The sequence below is a fragment of the Mirounga leonina genome, unplaced genomic scaffold (genome assembly GCF_011800145.1).
Source record: "Mirounga leonina isolate KUSES-001 unplaced genomic scaffold, KU_Mleo_1.0 Mir_108, whole genome shotgun sequence".
Taxonomy (NCBI): Eukaryota; Metazoa; Chordata; class Mammalia; order Carnivora; family Phocidae; genus Mirounga; species Mirounga leonina.
In genome coordinates this window covers 2,842,520-2,864,947 of record NW_023270237.1, presented here as the reverse complement: position 1 = coordinate 2,864,947, position 22,428 = coordinate 2,842,520, and the positions used below count along the sequence as shown (strand labels likewise).

Below are 22,428 nucleotides of genomic sequence, written 5' to 3'. Positions count from 1 at the left end.
CAAGGTTGCAGTCACTTCTAAGGGATTAAAAAAGAGTGATGTGCAGGGACACAGCTCCCAGCGTTGAGAATCCTTGAAGACATCTAGAATGTCAGCAACCTCTTACCCTCTCTCAACTCACCTTCTATTCCCTCTCAGCAACAGCAGTCTATCATTTCCAGTCTCTCCTTGACACGGACAAAGAAAACAGAAGTCTTACGATTCTGTTCTCTTTCTGATCCATCAGTGTCTCCATCATCTCTAAGCTGCAGGTCCATCTTTTATTGGAACAGTGTGCTCCCTGAGCTTTAAAAAGCAAACAAGCAAACACAAAACAACAACAACAAAGCAAACCAACAGAAACCATATGTATCCTGACGTTCTTTTCAATAGGTCTCAGGTCATCTGTGGGTTTCCCTCTATATTTGCTGTTCTCCTCTGGACAACTCTTCACCTGGCTTTTCCCAAGGCCAATTCAAAGCATTCAAGCCTCTGATCAAGACTGGCCATTTTCTCAAAGAGGCCTCCCTGACCATCCTGTGTGAGGCAACCACACTGCGTTGCTCCTTCTCCCCTACTCAGCCTGATTTCTCTTAAAAGCACCACTGCTGCTTGGAATTAATGATGCACTTTGTTTATCTGTCCTTCTCCCCCACTAGAGCATAAGCCCTCTACGAACAAGGACTTGGCCTTGTTCATATCAGTGTCCCCAGTGCCCAGAACAGTGCTGCTACACCGAAGTTTCTCAGTAAACATATGCCCAAGCAATGAAGCGACAGAAATACACAGAAACTGGAAAAAACATAAGAACCACCAGAGTGATTTCTTCTTTATATTCTCCAACTTTCTTTCACTTCCGGATTATGTGCCACTAATTTCTCTAGGGTAGAAATGGCTTGTTTTAAAGTAAGCCTTATTTTGTAGATTATAATAGAATTGCTTTGATCATCTGAAAATCATTCGATAGACAAGTTGAAAATATAGAAAGGTAAAATTTAAAAGAAACTACTCATAATCCTAATACTAGAGGAAACTGGTCTTAAGAGTTTGGGGGTATGTTTAGAATTTCTGCAAACTCCTTAATATTTTCAAGGCATTTTCCCTTTCAAATTCTTATGCCGTAGAATTCTTCTAATCTGTTCCCTGAACTTTTAAAAATCTGTTCTCATAAATTTGCCATATTTTTCTGATATTTTTCAGACTTTCGATCCCCATCAGTTTTTAAAACTATATTTTTATTGTTTCTATAAAATTCCTGTTACTGCCACATGGCCAACAGTTTCCCCCTTATAAGTTAGAATTTGATTTTTCTGAAATATCACTTCCCTCATTTATTTTCTGAAATTTTTAGACAATAAAATTGCCAAAAAGGCAGGTCAATAACCTAGCAGAAGTCCTGAGTTTAAATGAAAATGAACTCCAGGATTGCTGGCTAGAGACTACCATCACTACGGTATCTCACAAAAAACACTTGTCTCATTTGGTCGTAAGACTAGTCTACCATCATGGATATACCATAAGAATTAAGGTAGTGGGAAAATACTCAAAAAAAGTCAAAAATCCACATGTAACTTCTGACTCCCCAAAAATGTAACTACGTATAGCCTACTGCTGACTGGAAGCCTTACCAATAACATGGTCAAGGAACACGTATTTTGTACGTTATAGTTATTATATACTATATTCTTACAATAAAGTGAGCTAGGGAGAAGGAAATGTTATGAAGAAAATCATATGGCAGAGAAAATACATTTACTGTACTGTATTTACCCCCCATCCAAAAAAAATCCATGTTTAAGTGGACGCATGCAGTTCAAACTTGTGTTGTCCATTGTATACTACTGAGGTAAAGCACACCGATTAATTATTTTACAAAGAGTTACCGAACACCTATTAGGTGCCAGGTGCTATGCTAGGCACATAAGCAGAAAGGAATCCTAATGTCAAGGACACAGACACACTTGGTTTTAAATCTCTATTATGCGCTAGCTGAGAAATTTCTGAATAATTTACTTCATCTATAAACTGAGAATAATAACACAGACTTAAAGGATGACTATTAGGCTCGAGAAATTAAATCATCCAAGGTACTATAATCCAAAGATGAGCAAAATTCCCTATTCTCAAGATACCAGAAGTCTAGTACATAATATACATAAAAACTGATCATTTCAATACTTGCTGAATACAGGGACACCTGGGTGGCTCAGTCAGTTAGGCGTCTGCCTTCAGCTCAGGTCATGATCCCAGGGTCCTGGGATCGAGTCCCGCATCGGGCTCCCTGCTCAGCGGGGCGCCTGCTTCTCCCTCTGCCTGCCTGTGTTCCTCCTCTCGCTCACTCTCTCTCTGGTAAATAAATGAAAAAATCTTAAAAAAAAAAAAAAAAAAAACTTGCTGAATACAATTAAATACAAGGCAAAATGTGATAGTGTAGTACTGAATGGTACACTTCTTTGTACACCTAGAATCCTTAACGTAGCATCTTACCAGTATTGGAGTACTCAACAAATGTCAAATACATGACAGAGATGTTTTATAAGTAATTCTTCCACCATATTGCCCTAAAATGATGAAATTCTCTCGTAAAGCAAAATACTTACTTCTGGAAATTTCATTTTAGTATTAATCATATCAATTCTCCTTTAAATTTTAGAAATGAAAGAGCAGATTAATTTCTGCCTATAAAGTAGGACTATCATAGATATTATCCCCAGTTTTTCAAGTTTTATATAAAGAAGTTTGAATGACCTGAGGGAATTTTAAATTGGGCCTGCCATGTAAAAATCACAAGTTGATCTTTGCTCTTCACTTCAAATTAGTAAAGCTTCTTTGTCCAGAAATAAGTAACAATTTCACAACTTTGGAAGTGTTTACAACATTTTCCTCTGTACAAACTAACTTTATAAAGAAGGGCTGAAGGAGCTGAGGTTTCTGGTTTCTGAGGCATTGAAACCTAAAAGCTGCAAGTATAAACAGTGACTAACATGTTAGTCACAGTAAGCAGCTGTTTCTTAACAGGACAAGAAATAACATGTTTAGACTGCTGCAGGAAAATTAGGAGAGAAAAAAGAATTTCTTATCTGCCAAAAGTAACTCTAACTCAGGTGATCCTAGAAGAGCATGCAACGTGAAAATCTTTTTAGGATTATACAGCTATCCTTGAAGTTATTTTAATTAGTTTTTAATTATGTCTTCCTTAATAAAAAGGAGATGATTTTCCAAGGTCTTCTCAAATTTCTGGTAGCTGAAGAGACTTTGCTTATTTTCCATGTGTCCCCTAGAGGGCAGCGGTGGCCCAGACAGGAAAGGATTTTCAGTCAGTCTTGAATCTCCTCTGGCACCAGCCTTTACTCCAGTCTCTTTACCATTCCTCACAGACCTGTCTTCTGTAAGCAAGTTGGCAGTGTTTATTTCTGAGTACCTAACTAGCAAAATCATTACGTATTAGAAAAGACATTGCATGAAATATATTTTCACACAAACTGAAAGAAAAGAAAGGGTCTATGTCCCTTAACACGCAAACACAGCCTAACTGGTCCTTCCGTGCATCTTTCAGAGTAGGCAATGGCTTGAGACAGTTGGGAAAAAATTATGAGATGTATCAAAGCAAAGAAATCAAAGTTGGTTTTTTTTCCTTTAGTTGGTTTGAAACAAACCATAGTATTACTGGATGCCTATTCATTTATTTACTCAGGAGTTACCTAATGCGTAAGAGCCATGTATCAGATGCTGCATTTAGTAATGTGTGGAACAGAGAAACTACTACAGGGAACTTATCATTAAGAAAGGGATACTAAGGGGCGCCTGGGTGCTCAGTCGTTAAGCGTCTGCCTTCGGCTCAGGTCATGATCCCAGGGTCCTGGGATCAAGCCCCGCATCGAGCCCCGCTTCAGGCTCCCTGCTCCGCAGGAAGCCTGCTTCTCCCTCTCCCACTCCCCTCTGCTTGTGTTCCCTCTCTCGCTGTCTCTCTCTCTGTCAAATAAATAAATAAAATCTTTTAAAAAAAAGGGGGGGGATACTAAATTACATGATACGGGGAAGGATGACACAGGGATGTACCCAACTAGCTACCAAATGTGGTAGCAGTGTAATGTAACAATCTTTGCTCCTTTTATACATGTTCTGGATTTCTTTTGGAGGCCCACAGGTCTGAAGAAACCCTTGTCCTGTTCCAACAGAACACATAACTTTATATTTAAAAGGTGATGACCAACCACAGGAAGCTTCCTAAATAGGGAGAGAGAGCCTGAGTGCGCACTTTTCTGATGCTGAGGTTTTCTTTTTTAGTTAATGCTGCTGTTTAAATATTTTATTCTGCTCAGAGACACTTTTACGCAAAGGGTGCAACTTTCAAAAGAGACTTTTTGCAAGGTTGCCCTAAAAGCCTCTTATAATACCTGTGAATTTATCTTCTGGGATCTCTTTTATTGTATTCGGATTATTTGCTGATTAAACTTCTTTATTCACTTTCATCTTGTGAAATGGGGAGCAACATGCACCTCAAGTATGTGAAGAAAAAGATTAATAATGTCAGAATTATAATTTAGTCAATATTTGCTGAGCCATTTGGGTTTTCTGTATGGAGCAGAGGTACTGAAACTGGTCTATCTATACAGCAGTGAGTGGCCCTGAGAACTTCCTGCCATAACTTTTAGTCAAACCAAATGGTGTGGTTTGTTTATGAGATTGCTTGTTTATGCAGATCACTCTGACTGGAAATTATACATATTTGCGATGTTTCCTGGGAGAATTCTGCCATCATATCCATACCTATGGTCTGCATTACAACCAGAACTTTATCGAGATGTTAGAAAATGGACTTTCAGTCCTAATAATATGTCTGATGATCATTTATGATGTTCTAACTCTAGATTAAGAATGACATATTTGTTTAAGTACATTGAAACTGGTGGATGGTTTAAGTGACATTGCTTTGAAGAGGTAAAGTAAGAGGATCATAGTACTGTGTGAGTTAGGTTGATGAAGCCAGGACCAATGCAGGAAGGGAATAAAATTGTTACAACTGGACCAGGAACCCATAGCATATTTAAAACTATTTCTGTTTGCCCAGAACTGACTAAGCCAACTGTTATTTCCAGAGCTATTATATATCATCTTAAGACCTTATCAAAGGACAGATAAGTTTCTAAATACTTGTCAAGTAGAAAACTTCTTTAGAGGGTGCCTGGGTGGCTCAGTCGTTAAGCGTCTGCCTTCAGCTCAGGTCATGATCCCAGAGTCCTGGGATCGAGTCCCACATCGGGCTCCCTGCTCAGCGGGAAGCCTGCTTCTCCCTCTCCCACTCCCCCGCTTGTGCTCCTGCTCTCGCTCTCTCTCTCTCTGTCAAATAAATAAAATCTTTTTAAAAAAAAAAAGAAAACTTCTTTAGGAGAAAACAGAAAATTATAACTGTTTGAAAAAGATCTAGACATTTACACTAGACATTTTATGAGGAGGAGAAAAAGCACTATATAATTTGCTTCTTCCCGAGGGTGTGGAAATTTCCCAAAAGGAAAAAAAAATTGTTTGTAGAAAGAGTAGGTGTAAGAGCCAATTTAGACTCCTAACTTTACTTTGCATTTGCAGTTTGAGAGGAGTCTATAAAATGGCTACTGGTAAACTAATCATTCCTCTTTCCTCTGCTCTGTATGCTTATGTTTAGGAACACATAACCAATGTGTATATTTTGACATATTATGGGTTGTAGGAAAGTGTCTCCTTTGTCTCTTGGGAAGAGTTATACTGGATGCCTGAGATAACCAGATGATTTTCATGTTGGTTCCAACAAGAATTAGACCACTAACTGCATTCACAGTAGTCCTACCCTTGGATCTTGGGTGCAGAAAAATGGTCAGTTCCTTTAAAAAATTATAAATGATCACTACATTGAATGGCACTGCAATAACATATTTCTAGAATAACCTATCTTGCTTAGAATATACAGCTTGTAAAAGCAGTTGCACACAGACAGTGCATTTGAACTCATGCTGATCCTAGGGGGGGGTAGTTAAGTCCATTCCAGACATTTCTAAGAATTAGGAGCTTGGGGGAGTTTCCCAAGATCACATAGCTAGAAAACAGCTGAGCCCTTTCTCAGGCAAGGTCTCCTCACTCTGAGTCTAGATCCACAGGACGTTCCAGTGAGGCTGTGTTTATACCACATGGTCGCATTCATTTTCTTACAAGGCAGCCTGCTTATATGTTGATGTAACATACACACAGGGGTGCTGTTACTATGTGCAGGCAACGGACGGGTCTCCTTTTTAGGGAGGAGGAAACAGAGCCCCACGAGGCTAAACGATGCATCCAGAATCACACAGCCAGTGAGCGGTGGGGTCGGGGTTCTGATCCAGGTGTGTCCAACTCCGTAGCCACACCACGGCCAGAAAAGCACTTTTCTTTCCAGCGCCATTACTGTTCTAATCTGGGCTTTTCAGTCCCCTAACTGTTCTACTTTAAAACTCTGTCAGGCAGTTCCATGCTAACTTTTGCCTCACTACTGTATATTTTCACTGAATCCAAGCCTTCCTATCTGCCCCAAAGTGGCATGGCCCAGTGCCCCCTGAGCATCAACGGGAGACAACCGAAATAACCCAGGAAGCCCGAGGGCCCTTTAAGAATGGCAGCTGCCCTTCCCCATTCTTTGCTTGACTGAAGGGTTCTAAGAAAAAGAGGGTCTGAGTAAAGCACCCTTGACTCTCTGAGAACAGCACAGACTTATGACTCCCCTACCCACAAACCCAACCCCAAGTCAATTAAAAAAAAAAAAACGAGGAAGGGCTACAGAAAGAAATTTGAAAAAGACTCCACAGTCCTGCTCTCAGCCCTGTGGACACGATGGGGACAGGGTGTCTTCCTGAAATGGCAAGTTCATGGGTGTTGGAAGGGATAAGTGATAGAGTAGAAGCTAGTGGTACCTGGGGGACAGGCCCGTGGAAGCCGCCGAGCCACCAGTACTGCCCAAAAGACCACAGAAAATGCCATCCAGCTGTAGTCATTACAAGTTCTTCATGACTTGGGCTACGATTGCCCATAAATAAGAAAGATCCAAAGTATGATAGGGCCATGATCCAAAAGGAGTATCATTTGAATCTCTCTTGTGAATATTTTCAGTTTGAATGTATGGTCCAAGCAAGTCGTTCAAACTCTCAGATGGATACTGTGAAAATAACTTTCAGCAAAAGCAGTCATTTATTTGATACAGTTTGTCAAGTTGCAAATGCAGATATTAAATTTCTAGTTCTCTAAGGGGGTACTCTGTTCCTGTGAGCAGCTTACTTACAACTGGCAAAAACCACATATCTGTCTATGGATGTCAAATTCTGTTGGATTACTTAGATAAACATACTATTTGATTAAATTCACCACCATAATCAATAGGGGGTTCTGGTTGTCACATTAATTACTTTCTATGGAAATTCTATGGATGCATCATTTAATTAGATTTTTCACTTAGTACTTATCAGAGTATAAGAAATGCCATCATAGTTTTTTGCACATAGTAATGAAATCATTGGTACATTACCAAGATTAAATCATGAAAGAATATCTACCCTTCTGTTTTCCTTCCTGCTAAAATTATCAAGCTTCTTACGGTACCACCTGTGATGACAGGCAGGCTACGCAGTTTCAAAGCTTTCCGCAACACCCACCAATCTCCATGTCAGAACAAATTAGTATTTCCATTCTACTGTTTATCATTATGGCATTTTAAAGGCTAATAGCTAATTCTTAAAAACATTAATAACATCTACTTTTATTGAGAGCTCAATATGTTCAGCGAACGTGTTAAGAGTTCCATTTATATGAGCGTATTGAATCTGCAGAGAAACACTTGGAGGTTTCTTTTCATTATACAGATGTAGAAACTGAGGCACAGGTCAGACAGATGGTAAAGGCTGGAGCCAGGATTGAAACCTAGATCTGACTTACTCTGTGGCCCACCTAGACTAATCCATGTATTTCACAGGTACAGAAACAGACCCAGAGGAGGAACCTGTCTTTCTGCAGGGCACATAGCTGGATAGTGGCGGACAAAGCTAGGACTCGGGTTTGCCCTGGTTATCTTTATTGCCATGAGCCATCACTAGAGGCCTGAGCTATTCAGCTTCTTCATTCTGTCTTATTTCTGCTTCGGCATACAGCAGCCAAGCTCAGAGACATGTAAACAGTATCCATTAGCACAGCTGCCTGTGATGTGTGGAGCAATCACATTTTTAATGGACTCTGTCTGAGTCCTGTGCTTGTCTGCATAGCTCTTAAAGAGGTCTGGAGTAAATCCATTGCTCACTTGGCAGTCAGCATTTGGCACAGTTCCTCAAATGGTAAAGGTGAATGTGGATTTTGCTTTCTCCTGTATCTCTGGAAACTTAGAGAATATCATCCTGTAGCTCCCCATTCCAAGGCCAACCACTGTGACTGCTTCATAAAAAGTCTTCTATTCCAAACCACTGATCTGGCCATGCCATTCCCTGACTTTAAATACTCAGATAAAAGGTTTTATCATGAATGGGGGTTGAATTTTATCAATTACTTTATCTGTATCTACTGAGATGATCATATAGTTTTATATTCTAGTAATATGGTGATTTACTTTATTTGGTTTTGAATGTTAAACCAACCTTGCATTCCTGTCCACTTGGTCTTGATGTATTGTCCTTTGTTAAGTTGCTAGATTTGCTAATATTTTTTATTTGCTAATATTTTGTTCAGGATTTGTGGGTCTGTGTTCATGATGTCCTGGTCAGGTTTTGTCATGAGTATTAATACTGGCTTCATCTTGATCCAGGTGGTGGTCACATGGGTATTTACATATAATAAGAGTAGGGGCACCTGGGTGGCTCAGTCGGCTAAGCAGCCAACTCTTGATTGATTTCGGCTCAGGTCATGATCTCAGGGTTATGAGATCAAGCCCTGTGTTGGGCCCTGAGTCTGCTTGAGATCATCTCTCTCTCTCCCTCTCTGTCTGCCCCTCCCTCCACACTCTCTCTCTCAAATAAATAAATCTTTTTTAAAAAGTAATTGAACATAAGTTGTAGACATTCTACTGTATGTAAATTACATCTCATTTAAGTACAATTTTAAAAATCATTCATACAGTTTCACTGTGTCCTTAAGCAAAATTCATTAGAATGATATCCAAGGCTCCTATCTGCTTGGATAGCCGGGTAGTCTTTTGTTACTTCACCTTGCGCCATGGCCACACAGACTCCTTTTAGTTACTTAAAACTATCGTATTCTTTCATATTGTCAGAACTTGGCTAATGCTCGTCCTTCTGCACAGAATGACTCTCCTGCGTGCCTCTTTCTCCACCTATGAGAATTCTTTTCATCCTTCAAGGCTTAACATAAATGATGTTCCTTCTAGGACATTTCTTGGAAGACTTTTTTTTAATCATTAGGGTTTTTTTTTTTTTAAAGATATTTATTTATTTATTTGTCAGAGAGAGAGAGCACAAGTGGTGGGGGGAGCGGCAGGCAGAGGGAGAAGCAGGCTCCCCATTGAGCGAGGAGCCTGATGTAGGACTTGATCCCAGGACTCCGGGATCATGACCTGAGCAGAAGGCAGACACTTAACTTACTGAGCCACCCAGGCGCCCCTTCTTGGAAGATTCTGATGCCCTCCCCACCCACAGGCAGAAGGAGTTGGTCCCTTCTCTGTGCTGCCATTGCAGTAGGCACTCCTACTCTGTGCTCTCTGTTGAAGCTATGGTTGATGGTTGATATTTTGTGAGATTTATCTGAAATAAAAATATTTTAGAAATTTGTATTTTAATTCCAAGTTTTGCCTTAAAGATCCAGTTATGCTTACTCATCAAATAAAAATAACATAGCTCCTCTCACCTGGGTAATATCAAAGTCCCAAACTCTTTTAAAACTAAAACCTGTTGAGTTCCTTTTGTAAGACGGCCAGCTCGGAAATTTTGGTTTTTAAAAGAAATGAGAGTTTGACATTTTTTCAGAAAACTTAGGATTGCATTAGCATTCCTAAAATACGCTGTGCTTAAAACTAAATGTTTTCAGGCTTCAACTTTATGCATATAAAAATGGAATCCAGTCAAGTTCCCTGTGATTTCTTCTTCAGAGGTGCTTGACTTTTCTACTTCCTTTAATTTGGCATTAGCCTTTTTGTTCCCTGTACTGAGTCTTTGAACCACATGTTCTGAGCATCCAATTATCAACTTTTTAATCCGATTAACAATGAAATCTGTGTCTGGTCTGGCAAAGCACAGAAAATACACTCAGAAGTGGTGTCTGCTCACAGTAAGTCCTTCCACTTTGCAGCAGTACTGGACCATAGTTATGAATTTGGGATTGAATTTTGACTTAGAATGCTAATCCTTGAACTCCTCTTCCTAGGAATGTGATCTTGCACAAGTGACTGAACCTCTCTGTACCTCAACTTTCCCACCTGCACAAGAGGATAATAGTATCTCACAGGGTTGCCGTGAGGATCCCATGAGACAAAGCATGCAAAGCACTGAACAGTGTGTAGCCATGGAGTAGGCATTCACTAAATACTGTTGTGTTATTACCACGGCACAAGTTGTTAAGAATACTCTTTCAGTTTCTCAGAACTGGACTACAAAATTTGTGATTATCCAGAAACTTTGTGGCGTTTTTTTTCCCCCTTCTACTTACTTACTCACTTAGACCTGCATTTTAGCATTCTCAATTATCAATTAGCATTTGATTCAGGTTGGCTTTGGAGATGGGAGGAGGACAGAATCTGAGTTGACTCCTAAGACTTAGTGGTGGTTACACCACAGCACCAAATTGTTTGGGAACAGCTGAATCACTCACAAGAGAACTGCCAGCCTATAAACAGCTTTCTAGTTGAGACTAGAAAACTTTCATAGATTCCCACATGAGAGTAGTTCAATGTGTCCATTGAGAAAACAAATGGCTAAAAATTGTTATGAATTTAAAAACATGTTAAAATGAAAAATACTTCATCAACCCTGATAGCATGTACTTCATGTTTAAAGTAGCAACATTCTTTGCAAACAACAAACAAACTTGGTGCACATATGGGTTCCTATCTCCTTTGCAATCAAAAACTGGGCCCTTCTGAGTATCTGTCACTGACCACAAGTTATAGACCACAAATTCAGACTAAGAGAATGCTTTCTAATACTGGGTCGCTGCTTCTATGCTACCCTAAATAATTACAGTGTTTTATAATCAGCACTGCTGGCAACTTAAATGAATGTATTTGTGCTATGTAATGCTATGTAATGTGGTATGTAATGTGCTATGTAATGGTAGCTGACAATTATCTGTGGTTTGGGGTAACCCAGGATAGCTACTCCTTGAATAATTGACCACAGTGACCCACATGTCTGCCTAATCAGAAGGAAGCCTCCATGTTAAGTTCTTTGGAATGAATGACCCTACCCACTGTTTTCTATTACTTACTTTGATGCTCACAAAGTGTATTCAGTGGAACAGTGTGGATTATTGATAAGTATTCTAATATCAAAAGAAGGGTTCCCTCATCAAATAAGTATGGACAGCTCAACACAGACTTCTTCCCTCCTATCAAGGCATAATTTACTGTCACATACAAACATCCTGAGAAGTCTTGCAATAAGAACTGTAACTTTAAGAAGAGGATAAAATACAAAGTATTTCCCCAACTTGGCCATTTAAAAATAAGTAAAGGACTATTCCCCTTTATTAACAGAGTTTCACTCAGGGCTGATCCAATAGGATAGTTTAGGAAATGCTACTTGATTAATTTATCTCCTGTTTACTATTAAATTCACTATTCAGTAATACCAAAAATGCTTTTGTCTACTTTCTTTCCATCTAATTTTTCTCCCTGTTCATTATCCTTTCCAACCTATTACATTGCCAGATTTAGCAAATTAATCAATTAAAATAAAATAAAAACAGGATACCCAGTTACATTTGAATTTCAGATAATGAATAATTTTTTAATACAAGTTTGTCCCAAATATTGCCTAGGACACTGGAATGTAATTGGGTGTCCTGTATTTTATCTGGCAACCCTAACTCCAAGCCAAATAAGGGCTATCAGTATTTAAAGAAACTCAGTTTAATTTAATAATAAGTGCAAGGAACTCATTTGACGCTTGCTGAATATGTTTCTTTAAATCTTTCATAATAACCAAAGTGTGAAGCACTCTTTGAGACAACTGTATCTTTGTCTTTTCATAATGATTTCAACATGAATAGTGGAATCACTCTGGAACTCAAGACTGAAATAAACTCTTTCACTCCAGTGTGAGTGCTTTGATTTTATATAGATGAGGAAACTGAGCCATGACAGACGTGACTTGACTTGCCCAAGGAAATTCTCCCACAAGGAGTTGATTAACTGTAGTCTGGAGTTCTCATTACCTAACTCGCAAGCCAATGGACTGGACTCACAACGAGGCCATCTTCACTGTTGTTCACTATGTTTGGTAGTGCTAAAAAAAGGTGATGAACTGGTTAATCAAGTGTTCTAAATTACAGTTAGCTAAGTTTACTTAATTAAGTTAGCTATGTTTTAGTAATGAAGTTTAATAAAATCATAATATAATGGAATACATTAAAATAAATTTAAAGCTTCAGTTATACTGGATAGAAGTTAATGTTGCCTTTATCGTTCAGAAGACACTTCAATATATCCCAGGGTCTCAGTTCCCAATTACTGTATAGTATGCAAGCATGCAAATTTACAAAGAATACCAGAGTGTCTTTTGTGTGCCTAGTGTTTCTATTTATAAACTATTGTGCAGGATACATATGCCTGTTTTCCTCCATTAGCCACCTCAAACATGTTATTGAGAAAAAACCATCAAGCCCAGCAATAACCTCACAGTACAAGCAGTAGTGCTTATAAGAGCAAGAGTTGTTGTTTTATAGAAAGCAGAACTACCTATATTCACAGTAGATGATATATCACCTTTACTATTAAAAAGAGGTGTTGGGGGCATCTGGGTGGCTCAGCTGGTTAAGTGTCTCCTTCACCTCAGGTCATGATCCCGGGGACCTGGGATGGAGCCCCACATGGGGCACCCTGATCAGCAGGGAGCCTGCTTCTCCCTCTGCCCCTCCCCATGTTCGTGCACGTGCTCTCTCTCTCTCTCTCTCTCAGGCTTCAAATAAATAAATGAAATTTAAAAAAACATAAAATAAAAATAAAAGAGGTATTGTTTGGATTGGACCCCACACAAATACCACTGTCCCTTCAGATGCCGTGAACTTAGAGAAAGGAGTGAGGGACACAGGGTCTTCAACAGGGATTCCAGATTGGCCAAGAATTAGGAAAAAAGAAGCATCACTTTCAAACTAATGCATGTTTATGTATAGAACTTATTCCCCCACTAGACAGATATGGATATTTAAACATCAAGGAATACTTTTCACTTGGTAATTGAGAATGATATGCTCACTAGGAGCCTAAGTCCCTGCCTTCTCTGTACTACCCATATATTTAAATCAGACTTCATAATCACATCATCTGTTAAAATGGGCTGGGGTTTTTTTTCTGCATAACCTTCCCCTCTTATCTCATCAACCTGACATTGCTAGCACAAGGTGAAACCATTATAGCACGCACTTCTTCTATTAGGAAGTAGAGCAATAATTTAATTTCAAGAAATGCCAGGAAATGAGCTAGAGATTGCATTGTATATTTTTCCATAAATTATGTGCTTTCTGTGCCATGGGGGCAGTGAGGTCATATCTCTCATAGACACCTGACCCCCAGGTGTTGGCCATCTTGTCAAGGACCCCGTGAATCCTGAAGTTGTCACCTCATGAAGATGAGCTCTCTTCAACTCTACTCAACCTTTAACCTACTGGGGGTTCTAAAATACAAAGGATTGAGGTAGTTTCCCTGAGTTTGATGTCAGAGTTTAAGAGAAGCTGTAGCCCATCAGTGTTCCAATTACACAATGCAATGTTGTACATTGTAATCAGCATTACTTTGAATGAATAAGGAATCCTCTAAATGTGAAGTGCTAATTATGTGAAAGAAGAATCTTTCTCTATCAGGAGTTCCTATTTTAAAATGAGTAATACTTAAATAAGGGTTTGACCTCTGGCGAATGACCTGACCTTTCTGGTCCTCAGTTTCTTCTTCTATAAAATGGGGATGCCAGTGGTACCTCCCTCAAAAAGTCATTGTAAGGAGTTAATGTGAGTGTGAAAGCATTTAGCCCCACACCCCACACATAGTGGGTGCTTACTCAATACTGACTAATATAATATGGATTAAAATGTCTGCTGGTGATCCTGGTGTTTATTACTATTATTTGTGTACGCTAATACCTTCCCTGTTTATTATTGCACTTTACTCTTCACAAACCGTTTTCATGATCTCCAAGTGCCTCTTCATAATCATAAAGGATGACCAATGTAATGTTGGCAGTGGAACAAAAGAAACCATGAAGGGTAGTTTTCCTTTAAAACTGCAGCTTTTTCATAAGTAACAGATGGCCTGTATACGTGAGTACTTAGAAGTTAGAACTCAGGTGTCTTGTACAAGTTTTATCATTCACCATTATTAAAAACCATTCTCTGTGGGCTTTCTTGCCCACACTGCTGTTCAAGCTCTGTGGGGATGGAACACGATGACTGTCAGCACCACCTCAGTTTTTCCTAAGACAGACACAAGGATGGAAAGTGAGATTTTGTGCCTGAACCCTGGAGTCCACAGCTTATGTTTACAAGTTAAAGGATTGTGCTCCGTCAATATTGATCTTAACCTGTTTAACTGCTTACATCACTCACATGTGATGCAGTTAACTACTTGTCCACAAAGGGGAGTTTACCAAGTGGTAAATTAGAGGTCATGTGAAATATGACGGTAAACATAAACATTTACAAAAATCAGAAGAGATTTGGTTGTGTGCACGAAGACAGATGTTCGCATCTCCAGGGAAAGGAATCAGCTCCTCGGTGCTTTCAGATAAGGAACCATTATGAAAAGGTGACCACTGCCAACTAAGGAAAAGTCTCTATGATTCAGCTTTTTTCTACGGGCTGATTGGTGAGTTGGCGTCTAAAAAAACTGTATTCCTTCTAAAGCGGTATCCATACATAAGTTAGTCTACTGTGCACTGAATTACCTCAGAATAGTTACTTTCACATGGTCTGATGATCAGGGTTAGAATTCTGGGTTAGAAAAAATTCTGGTTCTCGCTCTACTCACAGAGAACAAGTCACCCTCTAGGAAACTTCATTTCCCCGTCTCCCATACTTGAGATAATAACTCTCAAGCTTGTCATGAAGATTATGTGACACGTATATTAGAGATGCTGGGTAAGCAGAAAAATGTGATGTGCACATAGGTGGAATTATTCTTCGGAAATGGGCTGTGTGTGCGTATGTGTGTGTGTGTAGTCCATTTATTTTTCTAGTTTCTGCATGTAGTTTAGCTCACTTCTACGATGGGAGAAAATGCAGCAATTGCAAGTCACTGGCAGAGCAAAAACGTCAAATCTCAAATATTAAACTTTCTACCTTATAAAGAGAATTTGGCGGAGGTTATTATGTATAATACTTACAGTCAGCACTTGGGAGATGAGTTGCGGGAATGATAAAGTTCCTCTATGATTGATCTTTGGCACTCGCAAATCAAGGGGTACCCTGTGGGGCACAGTGTTTTTAAACGGCCTCAGAATGAGTCCATTTTCAAATTTACCAGTATGTGTAGCTTCATACTTTACATTTTCCACATTTTTTCACTTAGTCCTCTTAACAACTTTTTAGAAGTTATGATTCTTAGCCTCGTCTTATATATGGAACTTTGAGGTGCAATGGATTAAGGGTCTAGCACAGAATTATATGGCTCGTTAGTGGGATAGCCAAAATACAATTTTATTTTCCTACTGTTTCCACTACCTTTATGTGTGTTTGGATTTTTTTGATTTTTGAGGTTTTTTTCTTCTTAACTTGTTTCATGAAAAGAAACACAGTTTGTATTTTTTGTATGAAACAGCTGGTCAGGCAAGAGAGCCTTAATTATGCTATAATACATAAATCTTGTCATTTATTTTTAATTAGGTAAAGTTGAAGTCTAGCATTAACACCTTTTTAATATTAGGAATATAGCTTATACCTGAAACAAATGTTCCTTTCACCAGCAGACTTTTTTATCATATTTTTACTTTAAAAAAAATCAAAGATACACATTGTGCATTAGACTGTTGTGTTTTTCTTCTTTCTAGAGGTATGATATATGTTTTCATATTTTTATGAAATCATAAGAATCATCCTTTTACTTTAAAATCATATTTTACTTAAAAAAATCAAAGATAAACATTGTGCATTAGTTTGTTGTGTTTTTCTTCTTTCTGAAGGTATGACATATGTTTTCCAATCAGTAACACCATACTAAGCAAAGACATGTAGATAACCAGAAAAGCTGTTTACTACCTCCTCTTACACATGCTGAGCTAGACCAGTAGAATATCATCTTGGTAAGAGAAATTTTGACAGGAAGAAGAATGTAGTTAGATTTGTGGAGCTTGCAAAATCACATTTTTACGAAACTTACCCCAACCCAACAGAAAACCTAATGAATGGATCTATACAGAAAGGATTTTTAAAAAAATTTATTTATTTATTTTAGATAGAGCATGCATGAGCAGGCAGAGGGGCAGAGGGAGAGGCAGAAGGAGAAGCTCACTCCCCGCTGAGAGTGGAGCCCTACTCGAAGCTCAATCTCAGAACCCTGAGATCATGACCTGAGCCAAAATCAAGAGCTAGATGCTTAACCCACTGAGCCACCCAGGTGCCCCCATACAGATTTTTATGCAAACCTGCACAAATACATTTAACATACTATAAGAAAAGAATACCTTTGTGTAGATTTCCAGCACAGAGCCTATATCCATTAGTGCCTGGTAAGATAGGAACTCCAATATGAAAAACCTTTTTGCCTTTATAGAACATTTAATGCTTCTATCTTTAAAAGGGTAATCACAAAAATTCCAAGATTAGATCCACTAGATTATCTTGAGTATTCATGGATTCATCTGTCCATCCATCTATCTATACTTTCTAGACCTTCAATACTTAAATGGTGCTTTAGAAAAAGTTTGTCAAAGAGACTAAATCAGGACTGACAGTGATAAGTGGACTACAAACCCAAGGCTAAGAGTTCATTTCCACTTGTAGTTTTCAGGTAAAGGACATCTCTTCCAGTTGATTCCCACAGCCAAGACTAGCTCAGATTTCCCCCAAAACAGTGAACAGAAAATAGAAGCTTCAGAGAGCTCCAGAGTTTGAGTGACACCCAAGGTAAATTCCCAAGCAGTCAAAACCCACACAGCTTAGCCACTTGGACGTAAGGGTTTTCAGTGTCTTACCCAGATGAAAAAGCTATGAACACACCGAATCACGCAAAGCCTGCCTGTGGCATTTGGGACGGAAAGCATTCGTGATGGCAGGTGTTTCCATGTTGGTGATGTATCAACGAAGCTGGGGAAGGGCCCCTCCCCTCCATATGGAATGCTGGGCAACACCTGGCCCCAGAGTAGTCGGACAACTTGGAGAAGCAGCTTCTGGCAGAAGCACTAGAATTCCTGAATTCTCAGGTCTCAGGAGACACAGAGGTCCCACGAGGGTCAGGTCATTTCCTTTTGGGGCCTTCAATGCTTAGCTTGAATGAACAGCCCCAGAACTGAGTCAGTCTTACCTGGCTGTCAGCATTAGCCGGAGCCGAACCCAGCCTGTCGGGCCGACCGGGTTGCTGGGCGGTGGGAGCTAGAGCCGCAGGTCCAGAGCTGCCACGCAAGACGGTCTGTACGAGCAAGTCGCCACTAAACCACTGCTTGAGTCCAGGGTCCAGAGCTCTTTTTCTGCCCTGGAGTCCAGAAGCGTTCCTTTAAAAGCCAGAAAACCCCAAAAATGCGGGCCAGCAGATCGACTGTGCCACCAGCCACTGCATTTTTACAGTGCCACAGTTGCTGGCTCTCCCGAAAGCTGCCATGGTAACTCCAGACATCGGCTCCAACAGCTGTTTTTTAACATCTTTCTACCAAACGCATCTGTACTTAAAACCAGGCACATGGACGAGCTGATTCTCTCCCACGTGCGCAAGCCTTGGTAGTACTTGTCTGTGAAATTTCCCTAACACCTGGAACTCGCCACCCAGGACACTCTCCTCTAAACAGCCGACGACAACACCAAATTCTACATCCGAGGAGGAAGAGGCGCGGAGGAGCGTCTGCGCCTGCATGGAGACGGGGCCTTGGCCCCTTGGACGGCCGCCACGTGCTGGCGGTTCTGCGGGAGCGTGTTACCCACCGCTGAAATGCAGGTTTAGAAAATAATCCTGAAAAGGCTCTCTCTATAGGAGTTTTATGTAAGTACTTGAGGATACTTTATGTAGGTATCTGAGAATATTCTCTATAAAACTGATGGCAACAGAAATGTTGAACAAGTGATTGAATTGAAAATAGAATTATCTTGAGGTCGTATTTAATTTGCAATTTGGAAATTCTGTGATCCTAGAATATATTTTTGAAAAAACTCTAATAGTAAAAATAAATAAATAATAATAATCCAGTTACAAAATAGGCCAAAGACATGAACAGATATGTCAGCAAAAAGAGATATGGATAGCAGCAATGAACATGAAAGGATGTTCAAAATCATTAGCCACTAGGGAAATGAAAATTAAAAGAGTGAGTTGTCCCTACAAAATTACTGAACAAGTGGACTAAAAAAAAAAAAAAAAATAGTGATAATACCAAATGCTGGTGAGAATGTACAGAAACTAGACCTCTGGTGCATTAGTGGTGGGAATGTTTATGGTACTCTGGAACATAGCTTGAGAGTTTCTTAGCATATGACCCAACAATTGTATTCTTTGGCATTCATCCCAAAGAAATAAAAACTTATGTTCATACAACTATCTAGGTACAAACCTTTACAGAAGTGTTATTGGTAATAGCAAAATACCGGAAACATCAATAGGCAAACGGACAAACTCTGGTACATCCACATAATAGAAATTTACTCAGTAATACAAAGGAACGAGCTGGTGATACAAGCAACTCCCTGGATGAACTTCAGGGGCATTATGCTTAGTTAAACAACAACAACAACAAAACAACAACTGTATGTTCCCCACTAATGTAACAGTCTCAAAATGGCAAAACTCTGGAGATGGAGAACAGATTAATGTTGGGGGGATGCAAATACAAAGAGGATAGCATGTGTAAGTTCATTTGTGATAATGGAACAGTTTTTTGTCTTCATTGTGGGAATTTTCTTTAATCCCATGACTTTGGTAAGTATTTACCATAAAAGCCAGTCAAAAATTATTAGTGCTTTTGTGCAATACAATCCCGAAAGTGTTTAAATACACAGTGTTGGTTTAATTAAGCTTAAGTACCAATTTTGAATATTTCTTAAAAGCTAATAGTATTGATTTTATTAGCATGCAACAATTTCAGTATGCAAATGTGGATTATTTTATGGTAATAACAAGAACAGGGATACATTCATGGCAGTGACTCGGGATTCTTCGTATTGTTCCTTTTCTCTCCTTTCCTCTTGGCATAAGATAGTCTGTACTTTTTGCTCATTGTCTCCCACTTTTCCAGAATTAGGGGCTTTATGTGTAAAACTTGGGGGCTGCAAAGCACCACTGAGGCAATCTCTTGCTCAGATCACTATTCTTGTTTGGAAAGACTTCCTAGAACAGTGACTTTTCCTCTGCCTTATCTGAATTACCATTTACACCAATTTATTTTCCTGGAAGTTCTTCCTGTCAGTTTCCCTCAGATCGAGGCATCAAACTGGGTAGTTCTATGATGACTGTTTGTTCTTTGGGCCCTATAGAAGAAGCATCTTCTGGAAGACCTGAGCCTCAGTACTTCCTGGGGATGGATGGCAAATGGTAGCCTGCCATCTGTGGGTATTTGTATAGGTGTCTTTCTGGTCCTAGCCTCTGCCTGCTGCTTAAGCATGACACTTAACTCTTTCAATTTATAACTGAGGAAATGAAAGAAAGTGAAGGAAGGCAGGATGTCAAAAAGCAGGTTAGTGATAAAAGAAGGCTTTGGTGCAAGCTAACGCAGGTGCAAATGCAGCTGTCAAAATCTCAAAAAAAAATTTACTTCTGCATGCCTCAGTTTCTCATATATAAAATCGTTATGATGATAATAGCATCTACCTCATCAGTTGTCGTATTAATTGAGAAAATTGTTTTAAACCTCCTAGACCATTGCCTGTCATATGTGAGCGCTGCAATACACGTTCATTCTGTTTCTGTTGAGTTTCTACCCTATTTCTTAGCCCCCAGGGCAGTTTGAAGAGAAATAGCTTGACTGATTGCTAGGAATGAACAGGGTTAATTAACTTTTCCCAAGAAATGTGTTCCTGAAAAGAATCTGTATTGATTAAACCTTTCAGAATGGGGTCACTTTTAAATAGACGAAGGAAGTTTGTTTTGTGCCAAGTAAATGATCGCCCCCTCATGTCTCTGTCTTGAAGTTCTTCGAGTAGACCCCCATACTTGACTTTTCACTACCCTCTCTTCTGGGCATCAAAGATATGGACCAATAACTCCATTTCCAAAGACAGTTCAATGGGGATGGCTTAAACGAATCAGGTTGCCCTTAAAAGGCTCCCTTCCCACCCATCCCCCCACCCCCCCACCCCGGCCCTTCAACATCTCAGGAACACAGTACCTGAGAACTCCTTGGGGACTAAGGACACACTGTTGCCCTCTTTGTATCGCCTTGGTACACAGCAGCCTCCACACAGGTTTATTAAATGAATGAATTCCATAAGGTAGCTGAACACATCAATACCTTTATCCCCCAGTTGCCTCTTTTTATAGGCCGGGAGTGAGGAAGTGTAAGGCACACTAATTTTAGCAAGCTGACTGAAAGCTCCTTGAGGGCTGGGACAAGGCTGGTTGTGTGCATTGTCACTTTCTTAGAGCTGGACAGGGCACCTACCATACCGTGGGCACACAGTATTTGTTCTATGAATGCATACAGACCACCCCTGGTCCTGTCCTCAGAGGTCACAGTCAGCCTAGAAGAGCGAGGAGAAAAGTTCACCAGGAGGATTGGACTGTCCTGGGCTTTCAAGAATTCCGACAACCCATGAGGACCCGAAGCCAATTTCACTTCCTCACTCAGCCATTTGCAGGAGGTAGTAAATCCCCTCCGTCCTCGGGTGGGGGGACAGCCAGGTCGTGCTTACGCCCCCTGCGGGGACCCCAAGTCACAGAGGAAGGTAACCCAGAGCGGGGGAGCCCGCCAGCACGTGCAGCCTCCCAGGACAGGAGGAGGCTGGGCTAACGCAGTCCTTAGTCAGCAGCTGGGCTCGCTTTTGAAACAAAAGCTAATGTCCTCCCTCCGAGTCCGCGGCCGGTCAGCTCCTAGGGGGAAGAAAGCCATGCTGCCCAGCCGGTTAGTGGCCCAACTTACTTTTCCAGAGCCTGGGACAAAGGGCCAGCAGTTGTACGGGTGTGGGTGGGACGCCGGGAATAGGGACGGGGGCCCCCGATCGCCCTGACCCGACCCTCCCGGCCGCCTGGGAGAAGGGTCGGGGGCGCGGGTGCTCCGCGCATGTTCGTCCCGGGCAGTCCGCCTCCCAGCGCCGGCCCTCCCCACGCCCCGGGTCTGCGCAAAGCTGAGGCACCTTTGCCACCCGCGCCCCAGCGCACAGCCACGCCAGGCCCCGGTTTCATGAATGAAATCCAATCGTGTGGATATAAATAGCCGCGAAGGCTGCTAACGTCACAGTGCGAGCGGCGGCCGCCACGGCGGCGGAGCTCGGGGCCGGGCGCTCGGTTCCGCCCGGCTGGCCCGCCTGGGAGCGGGGTGGGGGCAGGAGGAGAAGGGGAGGGCTGGGGTGGGGAAGGGCGAGCCCCTCTCCCCCGGACAGGGAAGAGCGGCCGCGGCGCTGGGCGAGCCCGAAAGGCGAGGCAGTGCCATGCTGCCTTTGTGCAAAGTTGGGCGGCGGGCGGCACGCGGCGCGCAGGGGTCCCGCACACCCGCGACCGCGCGCAGTCGTGGCTGCTGCTGAGTGGCGGGGACCCCCCGCTCCCCCCAACCCTTGAAGGCGGAGAGAGCTCGCGTCTCGCTCGGCTTCAGGGTAGGTTCTGTGTCGTGAGTGCGCTACGGTATGAAACTTATTCTTCGAGCAGCCGCCGCGGAGCCCCCACCGCCCGGGCCGTCAGCGGGGGGCGGGGGGGCGCGCGCCACGCGGCCAGCAGCGTCCCGACAGAGAGTTGTGGGACCGAGCTGCTGTGGGAGCCGCCCTCGCCTCTCGGCGGGGCCGGGAACCCTCACATCAGAGGCAAGCAGAAGAGATTTCCAGGAGCGCCCGCACAGCCGCGCCCCTTCTTGGAGCTGAGAAAATGTACAACAGGCACCCTTAGCAGGCTGGCTGCGCCAGGGAGGGGGTGGTGCCGCGTCGACGGGAGGGCTCTTTTCCTTCGAAGAACAGTGGTGGGGAGCC

General features: G+C 41.4%; 1 protein-coding gene across 7 annotated transcripts in view; it reads left to right on the top strand.

The window, feature by feature from the left end:
- The window catches only part of LOC118019527 (rho-related BTB domain-containing protein 1), a 120,038-nt gene that overhangs the window by 33,125 nt on the left and 64,485 nt on the right, over nucleotides 1-22,428 (top strand). For 4 of the 7 annotated variants that reach the window (XM_035018864.1, XM_035018815.1, XM_035018831.1 and 1 more), the window contains exon 1: nucleotides 21,784-22,062. The exons of 1 other annotated variant lie outside the window; for it this stretch is intronic. The gene's annotated coding sequence lies outside the window, so the exon portion shown is untranslated. Of the gene's footprint in view, nucleotides 1-21,309; nucleotides 21,375-21,783; nucleotides 22,063-22,428 lie in introns of those variants that run through there. 2 more of the 7 variants (XM_035018841.1, XM_035018857.1) reach the window with 1 other exon arrangement.